Genomic DNA, 16,954 nt, shown 5'->3' with positions numbered 1-16,954 from the left:
GGACAATAAAATTGGACTAATTACTTTGTGCTAAATTCTGAGTTCTTACAGAGCCTCATAGACCTATAAATTCTAAGCCACCGGGCGAGTTGGCCGTGCGCGTAGAGGCGCGCGGCTGTGAGCTTGCATCCGGGAAATAGTAGGTTCGAATCCCACTATCGGCAGCCCTGAAAATGGTTTTCCATGGTTTCCCATTTTCACACCAGGAAAATGCTGGGGCTGTACCTTAATTAAGGCCACGGCCGCTTCCTTCCAACTCCTAGGCCATTCCTATCCCATCGTCGCCATAAGACCTATCTGTGTCGGTGCGACGTAAAGCAAATAGAAAAAACAAAAAAAATCTAAGCCTTTTCATTTTACACATAGTTGAGGTGGAATAATACTATTATTGAGAATTTCCAGAGTTAAGTATTTGTATACAACTCGGATTATACCCTGACTGCAGGAAAACATAATTTCAGGGCGTGTTTGTTTGTTTGTTTGTTTGTTTGCTTGCTTGCTTGCTTGCTTGCTTGCTTGCTGAGTTCTGAGCCTGAAGGCTAATTGGATCTCAATAGTTCAACCATTACGTGTTGTAGGAAGCCTTTGTATCACTAATTACCGAGCTCGATAGCTGCAGTCGCTTAAGTGCGGCCAGTATCCAGTAATCGGGAGATCGTGGGTTCGAGCCCCACTGTCGGCAGCCCTGAAGATGGTTTTGCGTGGTTTCCCATTTTCACACAAGGCAAATGCAGGGGCTGTACCTTAATTAAGGCCACGGCCGCTTCCTTCCAATTCCTAGGCCTTTCCTATCCCATCGTCGCCGTAAGACATATCTGTGTCGGTGCGACGTAAAGCAAATAGCAAATAGCAATGTATCACGAATTACACTTCAGCCTGTCAAGTTAACTGAAATCTATCTAGGTATAACCAAGTGACCTTTCAAGGATGCTCCTGACGATAATGATCGTTGTTTCAAAGAGTAAACAACAAGGTCATTGGTCCTATTCTAGTGATACCGTCACACCACTCATCACAGCGACTTGATGAGTAAGGAAGTATGTTACTTGATTGCTCAGAGCTCAGTCAATTTCAAATCGTCAAGGTGCAAGACCTGAGTGAGAAACATAGCTATAAGTGCATACTGGAAGATAAAATGTAGTGAAAGCGCTGAAATCTGATTTTATTTGCTTTTCTTTGTTACCAAACAACGTGGCAAACATTTGTATTACACGTTTGTGAAATTTTATATTCAAAAGCTGATGTTCAAACAGTTGCGTGTACTTGGTACACTATTGCGTGATTTTCAACAGGCTGCTGAACTGACTTAAAACAGTGATACGCGACAAATATAATTGTTGTTACTTGTTCATTTCGGAACATCATATTTATCTTCATGCACAAGGGATAACATGATTTGCTGTAAAGTTTGTTGTGATGTTCCCATGAACTCAAATATGTTATCTTGATATTCACCGCGAGAAAGGATATCAGGATTTGAAGTTGGCATTGTAGATGGTTGCAAATTTCGAATTCCATTGTTGAGGCACTTAGATATTCGCCTGCTAAGCTAGGTCTACAAAATTTGTTTGAGATATAGGCTGTAAATCTCTTGTAACCGTTCTCTGTTGTAAGGAAGAGGGAACAAGAAATGCTACACTTCCTTCCGAAACGTATTTTGGGCCGATGACCTAGATTTCAGGCCTCTTTAAACAACAATCAAGACACATTTCCAGTTATTGTCCTCTGTGAGTAATGTTATTTAACATCCCTTCAGTTTAAAACACCCTTAAGCCTCACCGACCTCAGCCAGAATTGAACACGCTATCTTGGAAACAGGACAGCTAACTGACTGCGTCACTGAGATCGGCTATTGTCCTGTCTATTGTCTCTACAGTAACATGGCTGTTGATCTTTAAAGGCACTCCTTGAGTGTTTAGAGCACCAGTTGAATGCTAAGATAGGGTTTGAGATTCTTCCTCACAGAACAGGAAGTCGTCCAGTTCAATATTGTATAGTAATCATCTCTGTAAATATCGTAGATATATTTCTTTATGATCTTGCTCAAGCTTTCTTATTGCAACCTCCGCTTCCCAGTTCTTCATAAATCGATCTAAGTTCGTCTTTGGCTATGGATTTCTTAACGTAGCTGATGTACCCGTCATTAAGGAACAACTCACTTAACATGAGCATACAATGTGTAACAACACTTAGTAACGCAAAAGTAAAACCTTCAACAGGATTGCTCAGCTGGATCGGACCGTACGGCACGACATTGAAGATCGGAATGACTCAAATAAGAAGTCAGGCTGACAGTAAGGCGCGTCTGATGGCTTTCACTCCTTTCTACGTTCTCACTCTACCTACTCCTCGCTAAGACACGTCGCGTCGTTTCGTTATTTGTCGTATGACAAAAATAGAGAGGAGATATATCATAGTAAATATCGTTTACGGTAGCCATAATAATACATATGGTGTCCATAAGACGAATATCAATGGAGATATTCGTGATTTTATGTCCTCTTTGTGATTAGATATTCCCTCGACACAAATCGTAACATGAATGTGCTTACCCTAACTTAAATGTCAAATGTCATTTAATTCCACTAAGCTTAAACATACTGTACAAATAAAACAAATGAACTGAATCCGACTTTGGTTTCTACTGGTTCTATCCAATATGAAAATCAAGTTGCCTGTCAAATTAATATCAAAATGGTAAAGATAGAAAAACCGTACAGATATTATATATATATTAAAATTGATGTAAATTAATTGTTCAGTGTTCAAGAGATTTTAGCTGTAATTCTTTAACAATATGACAATCGTTTTAGTAAAGAACTGTCAGTGATGAAGCTTCGGAAAGAGGACGAAAATTGCAAAAATAGTTTGGAATATTGTACGATTAGGCACGTTTCGTGATAGGGCGTGTGTAGTCCTGTATGCACACAAGTAATTCAGTTACTTGTTTACAATACAGCAGATGTCACTGTGAACTGTGTAATAGTGTAAACAGTCCAGTACGATTTTCAGCTAGTGTTTACGTTTCATGTGCAATGTGTATTTCCCAGTTTGATCCAGCCAGAATATGACACTAATTCAATGTGGACATACACACGCAACAGCATCACGCATCGTAGGGATTGCCCAAAGTGCAGTGTAAAAATACGTAGGAAATGTACTGTGAGAACAATTTTGTGACTGACAGACCAAGGAAAGGTCGACCGAGGGTGACAACGCCACGTCAGGATCGGTATATCCGAGTAATAGCGCAGGGGAGACCAACTTTGACTGCTCAAGAATTACGAGATGACCTCTTGAGGGCTACTGGGGTCCGTGTATCTGCGCAAACTGTACACAATTGGCTATTTAGTGCTCTATTAAGGTCATTTCGACCGATTCGACGTGTTCCACTAGAGAATCGTCATCATGCTGAGAGGAGGTGTGGCATCCAACATCTTAATTAGGGGTTGTATCAGTGATGTAATGCCATGTTCGCAGATGAAACTAGGCCAGATACACAACAACAAAGGGTATGGAGACGTAGAGGACGCGGTGAAAAGTACCAGCATGTTCAAGAGCTGCATGCATTTGCGTTTGGATGCGGTGTTGCAATGTTTTGGCCATCGTACACCTGTGATACAAATTCGACGGACATTAACTGTCCAGCAATTTACTAATAATATTCATCGACAGTTTTTACAACCCTTTGTGTATGAGTTGAGTTCATTTCCACCTACGACTATGCTCCCTTCACCGAGGTACATCAGTGAGGAACTTCATGAGGGAGGCGGTCATCAACCATATGAATCGGACATAAACCGCATTGAGTATGCATGGTACAGGTTGAAAATTTGAAAACGGCTGGTTTTGATTGTCCAGAATCTGCACAGACACTCCCATACTTCATTAGATTTGCCGAGATGGAATAGGACATTCTTCTAAAACATGATGTCAATGTACTGATCGCAAGCATGCCACAGCACGTCAAAGACGAACAATGTCAGAGGAGATCCTACACGGTAATAAAACAGAGTGTATAAGGGTCAACCTTCACTAAAAGAAACCCAAAAATTGTAATATTTTCATTATTACTATTATTAGATGTTGGAAAAAGAACATTTGAGTTTGTAGAGGTTCACATTTCCAGGTTGTGTCTCTCTGTGATGCAGTAAACAACATTCTGTAACTTTATTGTGTTTCATCCTTGATAATACAAACTGTTTTTGTAGCATATAGTTTGAAAGTTTAATCGTTTTGACGTGATGAATTTTCAGCTTAAGCCTAATCTATCTATGTGTATGTATAAAATCAAAAGTGTGTTTGTTATACAGATTTACCCACCTCCACTGATCAGTACCAAAATTCGCATCAAGGCTCATGATCCACTCGGACGGATAATAGAGGTAGTTATATCGTCAAAGGTTTAATAAAATAAAATTTGCCATAATGTGTGACATTCGGGTAGCAGCTTTTATGTGTTGACGCCAATTTTTCTTACCAAGGAACAGACTGGCACACGGAAAACATGGAACTTCGAATAGCAAGGAACAACACGTTGGACACACGAAAAGCACGGAAATTCGAATATGAAGGAATATTGTCAAACCTCACACACAGGTACAGGACTTCAACTTATGGTTGTTAGTTCCTTGAATTTTGCTTTATGATACAATCTAGCAATTTAATCCCTAGAAAATTAATCCCATGAATGTGTCGTACGTATCGTAGAGGCCATAATGTGCGATATCATCATCATCATCATCATCATCATCTGTTTACCCTCCAGGTTCGGCTTTTCCCTCGGACTCAGCGAGGGATCCCATCTCTACCGCCTCAAGGGCAGTGTCCTGGAGCTTCAGACTCTTGGTCGGGGGATACAAGTGGGGAGAATGACCAGTACCTCGCCCAGGCGGCCTCACCTGCTAAGCTGTACAGGGGCCTTGTGGAGGGATGGGAAGATTGGAAGGGATAGGCAAGGAGGAGGGAAGGAAGCGGCCGTGGCCTTAAGTTAGGTACCATCCCGGCATTCGCCTGGAGGAGAAGTGGGAAACCACGGAAAACCACTTCCAGGATGGCTGAGGTGGGAATCGAACCCAGCTCTACTCAGTTGACCTCACGAGGCTGAGTGGACCCCGTTCCAGCCCTCGTACCACTTTTCAAATTTCGTGGCAGAGCCGGGAATCGAACCCGGGCCTCCGGGGGTGGCAGCTAATCACGCTAACCACTACACCACAGAGGCGGACATGTGCGATATACGGGTAGATTTTTTTTTAATGCGTTGACTCCATTTTTTATTCCAAAACTGATAACGGATAGACTGGACAAACGAATAGCATGGAACTTAAAATAACAAGGAATATCTATGATACAATTTAGCGATTTATTCTCTGGAAAATTAACCTCAATTCCATAAATGAATATCAAATGACTGCTTATCCGCATCATACTTTCGCAATTTATGTCATTTGTAAATGAATAAATCAATTGATTGCAACCATATCACCTTCAAAATTAGCTGCCTCTGTGGATCCGTGGTAGAGTGTCGGCCTCCGGATCCCAAGATAGCGGGTTCAAACCCGGCGGAGGTAGTCGAATTTTTGAAGGGCGGAAAAAAATCCATTCGATACTCCATGTCGTACGATGTCGGCATGTAAAAGATCTCTGGTGACACATTTGGTGTTTACCCGACAAAATTCATTAAATCTCAGCCATAGACGCCCAAGAGAGATCGGGTTTACTCTGTCTGCCATCTAGTGGGCCTAGAGTAAAACAGAACGTCGAAATTGACGAGCAGACAGCCAGATGGCGTCAAATCGAAATGTCTGCACACGGTAGCTAATAATAATAATAATGTTATTTGCTTTACGTCCCACTAACTACTTTTTAAGGTCTTCGGAGACGCCGAGGTGCCGGAATTTAGTCCCGCAGGAGTTCTTTAACGTGCCAGTAAATCTACCGACACGGGGCTGTCGTATTTGAGCACCTTCAAATACCACCGGACTGAGCCAGGATCGAACCTGCCAAGTTGGGTTTAGAAGGCCAGCGCCTTAACCGTCTGAGCCACTCAGCCCGGCGCACACGGTAGCTGAGGCCATACGATTATTATTATTATTATTATTATTATTATTATTATTATTATTATTATTATTATTATTATTATTATTATTATTATTATTATTACCACCTTCAAAATTGAACTCTGAACACATGGAAGTAAATTTCAAAGCAAACCTACAATCATGTCCTCTTGACAATATCTTTACCAGAATCGTACATTGCAGCAATTCTAAAGTCTGCTCTCAATTGTTCACTTCTACTCCATCATCAGGGGAAATTAATAGCGGGGATTAATTTGGAATCTCCATGTTTCCCTAGTGGTCAATTATATGAAATTTTCTTCAGGGTTAGAACTCCGAGGTATTCATACATTTACACTCCTAGTAGTGCGACACGTAATGTTCTTTATCCTACGGCACTGATTAACGATTTCACGGTTAGAAAAAATGTAACAAATTACTAATCGATATCAGTAATTCGCAATAAGTTCCAAAGGTAATTAAATTTTAATTTGATATATTTTCAAGTGTTTGTTGATACCATATTACATTCTATTACCACAACAGATCATGCGTATTATTCTATTACCTCGAAACTTTCAATATGAATAACGGAATATATTGCGGGAGGAGCCCGCGGGTAACTGCTAGTATAATCGATAATTACTGATTTAGCTCCTCCTATAAATCGTTTGTACTGTCGGCCACTCTATCCCAAGATCCTTTGTTCAAAATTGGCAGAGCTAGTAAATTTTTGTAGGAAAAAGTCCGTACTGTACCCCAGGTCGTACGGTGTCGGCATTTAAAAGATCTTTGTTGACACATATGATGCTTACCGTACAAAATTAATTAAGCTCAGTAATAAGTCATCCAGTAGGCTAGAGCTCCGATTTCTCAAAAACAGAACATCGAAATTGATAAGCAGGCAACCTGAATTGTGTTACATCAAGACATCATGACTGAGTAACTGAGACGTTACGGATATTATTATTATTATTATTATTATTATTATTATTATTATTATTATTATTATTATTATTATTATTCAATTTATCAGAACGACTTTTTCCTTTAGCCTAGGTCTTCTGTGCTCCTATATTAAACGGAGTACCCGAACCGTACTTCACTTCATGTAATTTTAAACTTTTAATACACAGCTGTTCTTTCATGAAAGGAACTGGAAATGTTCTCAATTCAAAGTTTTTAACGAGAATACTAATAAACTAAAACGCAAAACGAGAAGTTACATTTCTATATTAGTATTGACGTAGCTTTTGAACTGAAATCTCGCCAATAAGTAGTCATTTTTTAAATGTCGCTCACAGGTTTTATCGGTGCTGTATAAAAATATATTAGTCTACCACACGCTAACGCCCACGCAATTGCAATAACCCTGTCCACAATTCGGACATAACCATCATGGCTGTCAATCCTCCACCGTGAATAATTAAAACACAAGCCTGCAGTTTCGTCATAAATCTTCAACTTTCCACGTTCCGAGGTTTGCATCGAGTTGATTGCCCAATAAATTGTTCTGTCTCCTCTGTATGTGAAACTGTCAAATGTTCTGCAGTTCAATTACTTATCCTTCGATCTCGCTTTTACCTTGACACATTTAGCGTAGAAAGTGTCTTCTGTCCCTATGACAACTTGGCAGGGTAGGAAATAAATTGTTCGAAATGATCCACGGATGTTTAGAGCAGAGACAGAAACAACAGGACACGGAATACACATAACCGAGATACTTCAGAAGTTTGTTATTTTTACCGTAACAAAAGTAATAAGTAGGCGTAGGATTTTGATAAAATTGCATCTTTCTTTTACTGGTAAACCAGAAATGTTACTCCTTTAGTATTTACATTTTTGTGACAAATGAAGGCATTTCAGTTGAATTTGTGGGGGCATTATAGGTTGTTTATTTTTGGCAGTTCATTTTTGGTCATTCTCTTATTTCAGAAGTTTAAATATTTTTATTGTAACAATTTATTACAAAGAACCCACAGTGCTGATTTTCCTGGCAATGTACGTCCGCTGTTCATTGTCCCTCACTAATGGTTTGTTTATTATCACGGAGCACACTTCCCTCATGGTGGATTAACTAGCCTCATTAGAGGGTATCATTCCCCAGAAAATTATTCCGCTTACCAAAGCTGGACACAGCCTGACGACTTTTGTCACCACTTAACATCTGGTGCTACTCACGGGGACGAGGGTTTCCCAGCAGGGCATGGACGTATCAACCTTCCTATAAAAGTGCGTAGTGAAAATATCTTGCTTGCTTCGAACGTAGTGTTGGCTACTGAATGAATAATTCGAAGCAGTGTATCGATTCATTCAAGTGACCGAGTGAATCGATTCACAGGAACGGCGAGCTCACGGCACACAATTCAGCTTACTCCCAGCGGACAGTGCTGAGTGGCGCACTCACTGGACGTTGACGGGGAGCCGAGCTTCCGCTGCGAGACAGTGAATCATGCCACATCGATAGAATCGTGAACGAGCACGGCTCAGTGAGACACATGATACACACGGCTCCTTATCGGCTCACTGGACAATGGCGGAGAGCCGAGCTTCCGCTGCAGCGAGACATACAGTGAGCCATTGTACAATGAAAGAATCGTACGCAGTCGCGGATCAGTAAGACACACACGCGGTTCATTATCGGTACACTGGGCATTGGCGGGGAGCCGAACTTCCTCTGAAGCAATACATACAGAGCCATGGTACACTGAAAGAATCGTGTGCTATAATGGACTCTCGAGCTCAGCTCATTTGAAAATAATACCCACTTGTATTCACTGTCCTCTTCTTACAGGGTGATTTAAATAATAGATGGATTTATTGGCAGTGTTAAAAAGGTAGTCAAAACATAATTCTGAAATAGCTAATAAGTAGGTAGGCTATTAGGTTATACTATTTATTAGTTTAATGAATCTTAATATTATAACTTAGTTGATATTTTACAATTAATTAGCTCGACTCTAGCCTACCCTATGACTATGAGTCATGCTCATGACCACTCAAAAGTACCTGTTTTATATTGGGAAGAACGGCTCAGTATTTTCTCAGTTCATATGTCACATCGTTGCACAAGACTTCAATCATATGTGGACAGACTCAATAACTTAACCAACAGTATGGTGAATCAGAAAACCAGCGGGCTACTGTACATCTCGGGTAGCCTATAACAAATATGACGATTTAAAAAATCCTCAGATCATAGAAAAATACATATTTTCAAAAATGACTGAGCGAGTTGGACGTGCGGTTTGTATCGCGTAGCTATGCGCTTGCATTCGGGTGATGGTGGGTTCGAATCCCACCGTCGGCAGCCGTTAAGATGGTTTTCCGTAGTTCCCCATTTTCACACCAGGAAATGCTGGGACTGTACCTTAATTAAGGCCATGACTGATACCTTCCTAATCCTAGACCTTTCACATCCTGCGTCGCCGGAAACCTTAGATGTATTACAGTGACTAGCATTTTTTTTTTTCTAAGAAAGGAGTTCATAGTATGAAGATAAGATGGCAGCAGCGAGCACTGAATGCTGTTGCTGCTGTCTTACCAGTACATACTACACAGATGCAGTAGGAGCGGTGAATAATGTGCTGTGAATCGGATCACTGTATCGGTTCAGTAACGTGAACGGAATCAAATGCATCGATTCAGTAAAATGAACCGAATGTCCCATGACTATTCGAATGGTCAGCAATACTCTCTTACGTAGGAAATAGTGAAAGATGGCATGATGTCACTTCTGACCACAGATGGCAGTCTGGACTGTCCTGAATATATATAATGGAAATTGCTGCAGTTTAGTTAATTTTACTTCGCAGAAGCAAACGTGTAGTGTCTGACCTACAAAATGTTTATAATTATGATTCATTGATTTCGCTTAACACTATGTCTAAAGTTATACAAAATAAGACTTGCAAATTAAAACGTTTCGTGACTTAGTACGACGCAAATGTGTTCAGTGAGGCTCGATCAGTACTACTTTGTCAGCTTTGCAGCATGAATCTGGCTGCAGAGTATTAATGTATTTTGGAGCAACATGCTGACCGTGAAGAGCACCAGACAGCTCTGAAGTGACAAGATGAAAAGGCGACATTGCAGCTTTTGGTAGGTCAGAGGTCCTCGCAACATTTCACTATATGTGGAACTGTGTGACGCTTTCATTTTTGGTGACTTTCAACTAATTATATTGAATAAAGAAAAGGTCCGAGCATTTTTGGAGAAATATACACGCTGATTCTTCTACCTCAAAGAAATGCTACCAGAAAACAGTAACACAAATTCGCGAGAGAATTCCTGGGGAGATAATATGGGTATCGATAAACTAAACTACTGATTCAACAGGGATGGTACATAGTAAACGTAGAAGCTTTATGCCATTCAGTGTGATAATGTAGCTTTTTGTGACAAATAGAGCTGAAAGTACCACTTTAACCTCATACAGTACCAGCTATCCTGCCTTTCTTAAATCTCTGACACTATAGGGAACCAAAGTAGGATTTTAAAGTAGGACCCAGTGACGGCACGTGATCAATTCCGCCAGTGGGGCCCGGTATAAAGTTTTTGGGCATGAAAATGGGATTGAATCAGGCATTTTTGAAACATGGGTTTCTATTCTGTACTATGCTATGCTATACCACTAAAACTCCAAAAGACAGTACATAAGGCAACATGTATCGGGATAACTTAAATATATACACTAAATCGTTAATAATAAAGAAATAGAATTGAACAAACCAATTGGCACATTACTTATACAGCAGTTGAGCTCGCCTGTTCTTATGACTGGCAAACATTTCAATGACTCTGTTGTTGAAGTTGAGAATTTCACCCATATGAAATGAACAAACAGCGAGTGAATTCAGTCTGTTTTTACCCATACTATTCCTAAGGTAATTCTTGACTCTTGAAACTTCGCTCTGCTTCCGCTGTTGAAACTGGACCAGTTGGTGCAATTTGTAGAGTTTTGTGTACCTCAGAGAACGATTCTTCGAAGGAATGTTTCATGAAGAATGTGAACAAATCACAGAATGAAGGAATATCTTTAAATTTATCATTGCGATAAATCACTGAAAGTTCATTTCTCAATTTCTCTTGGGAAATAAATGGTCTGCAACTCGATGAAAAAGTATCGACTAAATTCGTTCGGAAAATTTCTCTGAACGTAGTAACCTTTTTCGGATCAATATTTTTAAAACTACTAAATATATGAGACTGTAGGAATCGGTCTTTCATTTGGTTTACCACTATATCACACACTGCTTTGGCATCTACAGTCAAATTTACACCAGAGCTGTATTTAGATCTTTTCGTTGTTGGAGTAGAACATTCATTTTCATCTACCTCATACCTTTCAGTGTTCTCTCTTATTTCAGAAACAGATGATTCAAAACGTTGTAATGCATTGGATATGGTAACTGCACTGGCACTCTGCATCGTAATCGTGTTATACAAAATATTAACATGTTTCATCATCTCACAGAAGAATTCCAGAAAAAACAAAAATTCTGAATTGTTAAGTAATATTTTAAAACCAACACTCCCTTATTGTTATATCATCCCAACCATCTTCGTTCTCAACCTTCTCAAAACATTCCAGGAAGTGTGATTTGTGTCCGTGAACACTACTCACAACCCAAGACTGAATGTTCCATCTTGTTGAAGAAACTGATCTCAATTTCAATACATCACTTCGTTTAGGTGATGAAGAGAAAAACTTAGTGAATCCAGTAATGTTTGCGAATAACAACCGAAGATTTTATATTCATGCTACAAGCATTTCGTATTACCAAACTTAGTTGATGATCGTAACAGTGAACGTAGTTGGCATACCGAAAAGAATTCTGCATCAGAGCCTGAACACCTCCCTTACTCCCTTCCATCATCGCGGGTCCATCAAAGGCCTGAACTATGTGATTTTCCTCAACAATCAAAGATTCAAGCAGTATTTTCAGAACCTCGCTGAAATAGGCTGTCCTATCAGTAACATTTTCAAAGGAAAGGAATCGTTCAACGGGTTTATTGTCCTTAATATACTGCAATATGATAACAAATTGACTTTGGCAAGTAATGTCTGTTGCTTCATCTGCCCACACAGGAACAAAAGTTGAAGGGTTGATATCTTTGACCAAGTCTTCAATGTACATATGATACATACAATCTAATCGGCGTTTTCTTACCCCACTCGCAAATTCTCCTCCTAGATGTTAAGTCCCCTTAAAACGTAGAGTTTGTTCAGTGGGGGGAGGGGTCTCTTCCCGCATCGCGCTCACTTGTTTCTCTTCCTGGCCGCCTTCTGCGTGACGTCATGTGATATGAGACAGCGCACGCCCGTCCTGCTGACACGTATTACCACTACAGTCTAAAATGGCCATAACATCTGAACCATTAATGCAAATAATGTCCTGACAAGGTTATTGTAATCCTCATAAAATACTGGAGGAGGTCAATCAATTTATTTTAATGGGGAACTCGAGGATAATATCGAAATATTTATTTAAGGCGTTATATTTTTTTACCGCGGACTATAGCATAAAATCGCATCTAGAAGGCAGCCGGTTGGAAATAGGTATGTGCCATCCCGGACTTTTTTGTAGAAGTTTATATGCTCTACAGTTCGTACGCTTACACTTCGGGTCTATCGTTGATGGTTCACGCAGCGTAAGCCAAGAAAGCAAGTTACAGACCGACCGACCGACCGAGTGACATTTTTGTCTCTTTCTACGTATTTACTGTATATAGGATCACGGATACATAATAATTTTATAGTGGTTCACTAGGTGAACAGTGTTCGTGTTGTCAGTATCTGAAGTAGACCCACTGTACTGATTAAAATGCAGTCAACATATTATGGAAACGTGTGTGGCGCTATAAATTGTCGGCACGTAAAAGAACTGTTAGTGAGACGTAACACAAATACCATCATTATTATTTTGCATATTACAAAGACAGTAACGATAACAACCATCATAGCCAGTTAGTTTACTACTGTGATGGCATAACAGTAGTTCCTCGTCAGCAATGCTTGGTTGTTGAAACACTTTGTAATAAACTCTTGAATATCTCCATTATTACAGCTCGTACGGTAAAAAGGTGTGAGATATAAATGACTGAATGAAAATCATATTTTCTATAATTATTGTTATGTGCTAATAGCCGGGCTGAGTAGCAACTCAAATGGTAGACCGCTGGCCTTCTTAGCCCAACTTGGCAGGTTCGATCCTGTCTCAGTCCGGTGGTGAAGGTGCTCAAATACATAGTTAGTGGAACGCAAAATCCAATAACATTAACATTATTATGTGCTAATAACTTATATTTCTAAACTAGCAAATGTACCCGTGCTTCGCTACGGCATTCTACATTGTATTCGAACATCGAAGTAAATGTACATGCAGTAAATAAGATTGTTTTAAAATTGCATGTCTCTTAGCGTTATCCGAGAAACAGCATGGAGAGGTCCTCATACGCTGTTTCCAATGTAAAGTGTTTGTTACGGATTTGTGATATAACGGCAGGCTCACTTCCCTACCACCATTCGCAATCGAGTTGGGAAGTTTACATTACGTATAACTGCAGGTCCCATTGCCTACTGCTCGGTCACAATCGATTTGGAGTTTTCGTTTCAACGGCAGCCCCCCTTTCCTACTTCCATACAGATAACAGTTGAGGAGTTTCTATTATAATGGCAGGCAACTGCCCTACTATCAGTCGAAATTGAATTGTGCAGTAATCATTATAATGCCAGGCCCCTTTTGCTATTTCCAGCCAGCTTACTGCCAGTCACACCAAGTTGGTGAGTTTCCATCAAAATTGCAGGCCACTATGCCTAATGCCAGTCACATTTTAGATGATGACATTTGTTTACAATTGCGGGCACCCTTGCCTACTGCCAAACACAATCGGATAGGGGAGTTTTAAAGAAAACTGCATGCTCCCTTGCCTTCTGCAAGTCAAATCGAGAAGTGAACTATCCATTAAGTTGTAGGCCTTCCTTACTAATGCCAGTTATACAGAAGTAGGAGAATGACACCATTCCTACTGACAGTCAAAGTCGGTGTGGGGAGTACTGATTACAATAGCAGACACACCCTTTCTCGATCGCTACAAATCGACATCAGTGAATATATATATAGATCGACATACGGAAGTATATGCGTGTTTACAATATTGCAGACCTTCATTTACAGATTAACTGCTGCTAAACGTACGTCATATCGACAAAGGATTGTACCATAAGACGCCGGATTTAGTGGCCTAACTGGCTGGTCCTATGATATCTCATCTATTCCTGGGTCAGATTGAGTTAGAAACGTTGAACAGGGTAAAGTTTTTGTAAGATTATCTCACATTGCATTACTTTTCGTATAAATATGTGACAGCTACATACATAGCATTCGGTTCACATATGGCTTCTGGAGTTTGATGATTCTGTATTTCCTATAAGTGATTGAATATGAATTATGCATGTGAAAAGTCCAAATTTACTTAACATCGATTAATAGAGAAAAAATAAACGAAAAAAGGATACACATACGACAAAAAGTTATAACACCAAGGTTGTAGATCATTCCAAATTGAACGGAGATTGTGCAATCCGTTATGTGATTGGACTTCCCGAAGGTCTGCACCATCATTAAAATTGTCTCCATATTTCGATATTCTTCGGGGATAAAAAGTGAAACATTTAAAGATCTTGGAAGTTTCCCGTCCGTTACAGGCTAAAACGTATAATTTTGTCAAATTTCCATTTTCTTTTTCGTCTGGCACATTATGCCGCATTCTGGATTTTGGGCGAGGAGGGTAAAAATTAGGACTTTCAGGAAACTAAACCAAAAAATATGCAGATGATCATTATTACCCCTTAAACGGGTAGCTGTGCAAAAATTTCGCCAAAATAGTCAATGTAGAGGCACACAGTCGTAACGATTTTATGTGTATAGATAGGTAAGGAATCTGCTCCACGTACAACACCTTTTGGGCTATGTCCGCTGGACATAACCTGCAAAACTGACCATTCATATCTCCCTTATTAATCCTCCTGACGAAAAAATGCACATGAAAAAAAGTTTTAGAGATGGAATTCCATCACGTTTGGTTGATTTCCAGTCAGGTTGGCCTTATACTGTATATATTGTGGAAGAATAAAATCACCATTTCGGTTCCCTATAAACCACCAGCCCATTCCGGGAACATGAAATGTTATTGACCTTTAAAACCTACCTTTGGACTAGTGGATGCTAAATCTAAAGTTTGGTTCGAATATCTTCAGTAGTTTTCAAGTTGTAAGAAATACGCTTTACACGCACCCGCTCTTGAGGTAATCCGATGGGACTTGTACCGAAAAACGGTCCGTTAATGATATCTCCCTTATTAATCCTCGTATCGAAAGGATGCACATGAGAAAAAGGGTTTAGAAATTAATTTCCATTAAGGCAGGTAGATTTCCATTGAGTTTGGTTGTGTACATTTTGTGGGAGTGCGAAATCACGGTTTCGGTTTTATATAGACCCCCGATCAGTTCAGGTATTTAGAAACAATATTTTCCCTAAAGCCTAAATATGATTCTAAATATGAAGTTTGGTGGAAATATATCCAGTAGATTCTAGCACTCGCTTGTACCGAAGGAGTAATTAAGAAAGAAAATAATACAGTTAAGAAAGTTGAAATTAATAGAAAATGGATTATAACTGAGGACAGCTGGATAACTACAAATATGTAAATGCAAAGTGAATGTACTGGAAAATCAAATGCCCCTCAATGAATTATGCTGGTGTGAGTTATGGATATAAGAAAGCGGTAACAGAGGAGAAATTAGGCTCAGTGATTCTTAGGTAAACATATAAGATGACTAATGGTGTTATTACTTAATCTATTCGAGGGCGGTTATAACCTCCAACGTTATTCCGCCAATATCCCGCAGATAGGCCGATTGACGCCTCTCTTGTCTTCTACCCAAGGAACAACCACGAATTTAAAAGCATGATGAGGAAAATGACAATACGCTACTTCCCTGCTGGCAAGCAGTCAGAGACGTTTCCATGGTAACCTATAGGTTCGTTGTCGGTCTGTCGGTCACTCAATGCAGAGCATGATACCAGCAGAAAATAGTAAATTTCTCCGTCATGTGAAGAGTAAGGCAAATTATGAACATAACGAAAGTTGTTTATAATGAAGAGACGTTTCACATACGGTCCACGGAGTTTACAGAAAATCAATAGTATAAGAGAAAATGGAGGATGGTTTTCCTATAAACTCCCCGTCTATTCAAAGATTTTAAAATGATATGCATATCGAAACCTTCCCCGGGATGAATATACTCTAAATATCAAGTTTGGTTGACATCTATCCGGCCGTTTCGACGTGATGGTGGAACAGACAAACAGACAAACAAATAAACAAACAAACAGACACGAAAAGTAAATCCACCAATTCGGTCTTGAGTTGACCTAAAACGGATAAATAACCGAAAAATTGGCAAAACAAAAGAAATTACACACAGCGGACCCCCTACAACTTTATTTGTATAGATATATTTCGAAGCTCGTGAAATAATACAGTATCCGTGATCCGATATACAGTAAATACGAAGAAAGAGACAAAAATGTCGTGCGAGAAGAGAGCTGTTACACGATCTCGGTTATTTCAAAATGGGGCCTCACACATCCCAGTCATGAGTGGTTAAAAAACATAGCCCAGTTCGAAATTTCATTTGGTGTGTTTCAAAGTAAGACTGTATCCAGATGCAAAAACGTAATGAAAACTCTTATTTCTATTATTAAGTCAAAATTTCCAGTATTCCATGACAAAATAATTTGTCTCTACGTAAGGACCAGGACATTTATTAAGATATGGCATTTTAATGAAAAGAGTAAGAAGCTAGCACTGAGAAAATGTGCCAATAA

The sequence above is a fragment of the Anabrus simplex genome, chromosome 1, assembly GCF_040414725.1.
Source record: "Anabrus simplex isolate iqAnaSimp1 chromosome 1, ASM4041472v1, whole genome shotgun sequence".
Lineage (NCBI taxonomy): Eukaryota > Metazoa > Arthropoda > Insecta > Orthoptera > Tettigoniidae > Anabrus > Anabrus simplex.
This window is presented reverse-complemented; position numbering follows the sequence as displayed.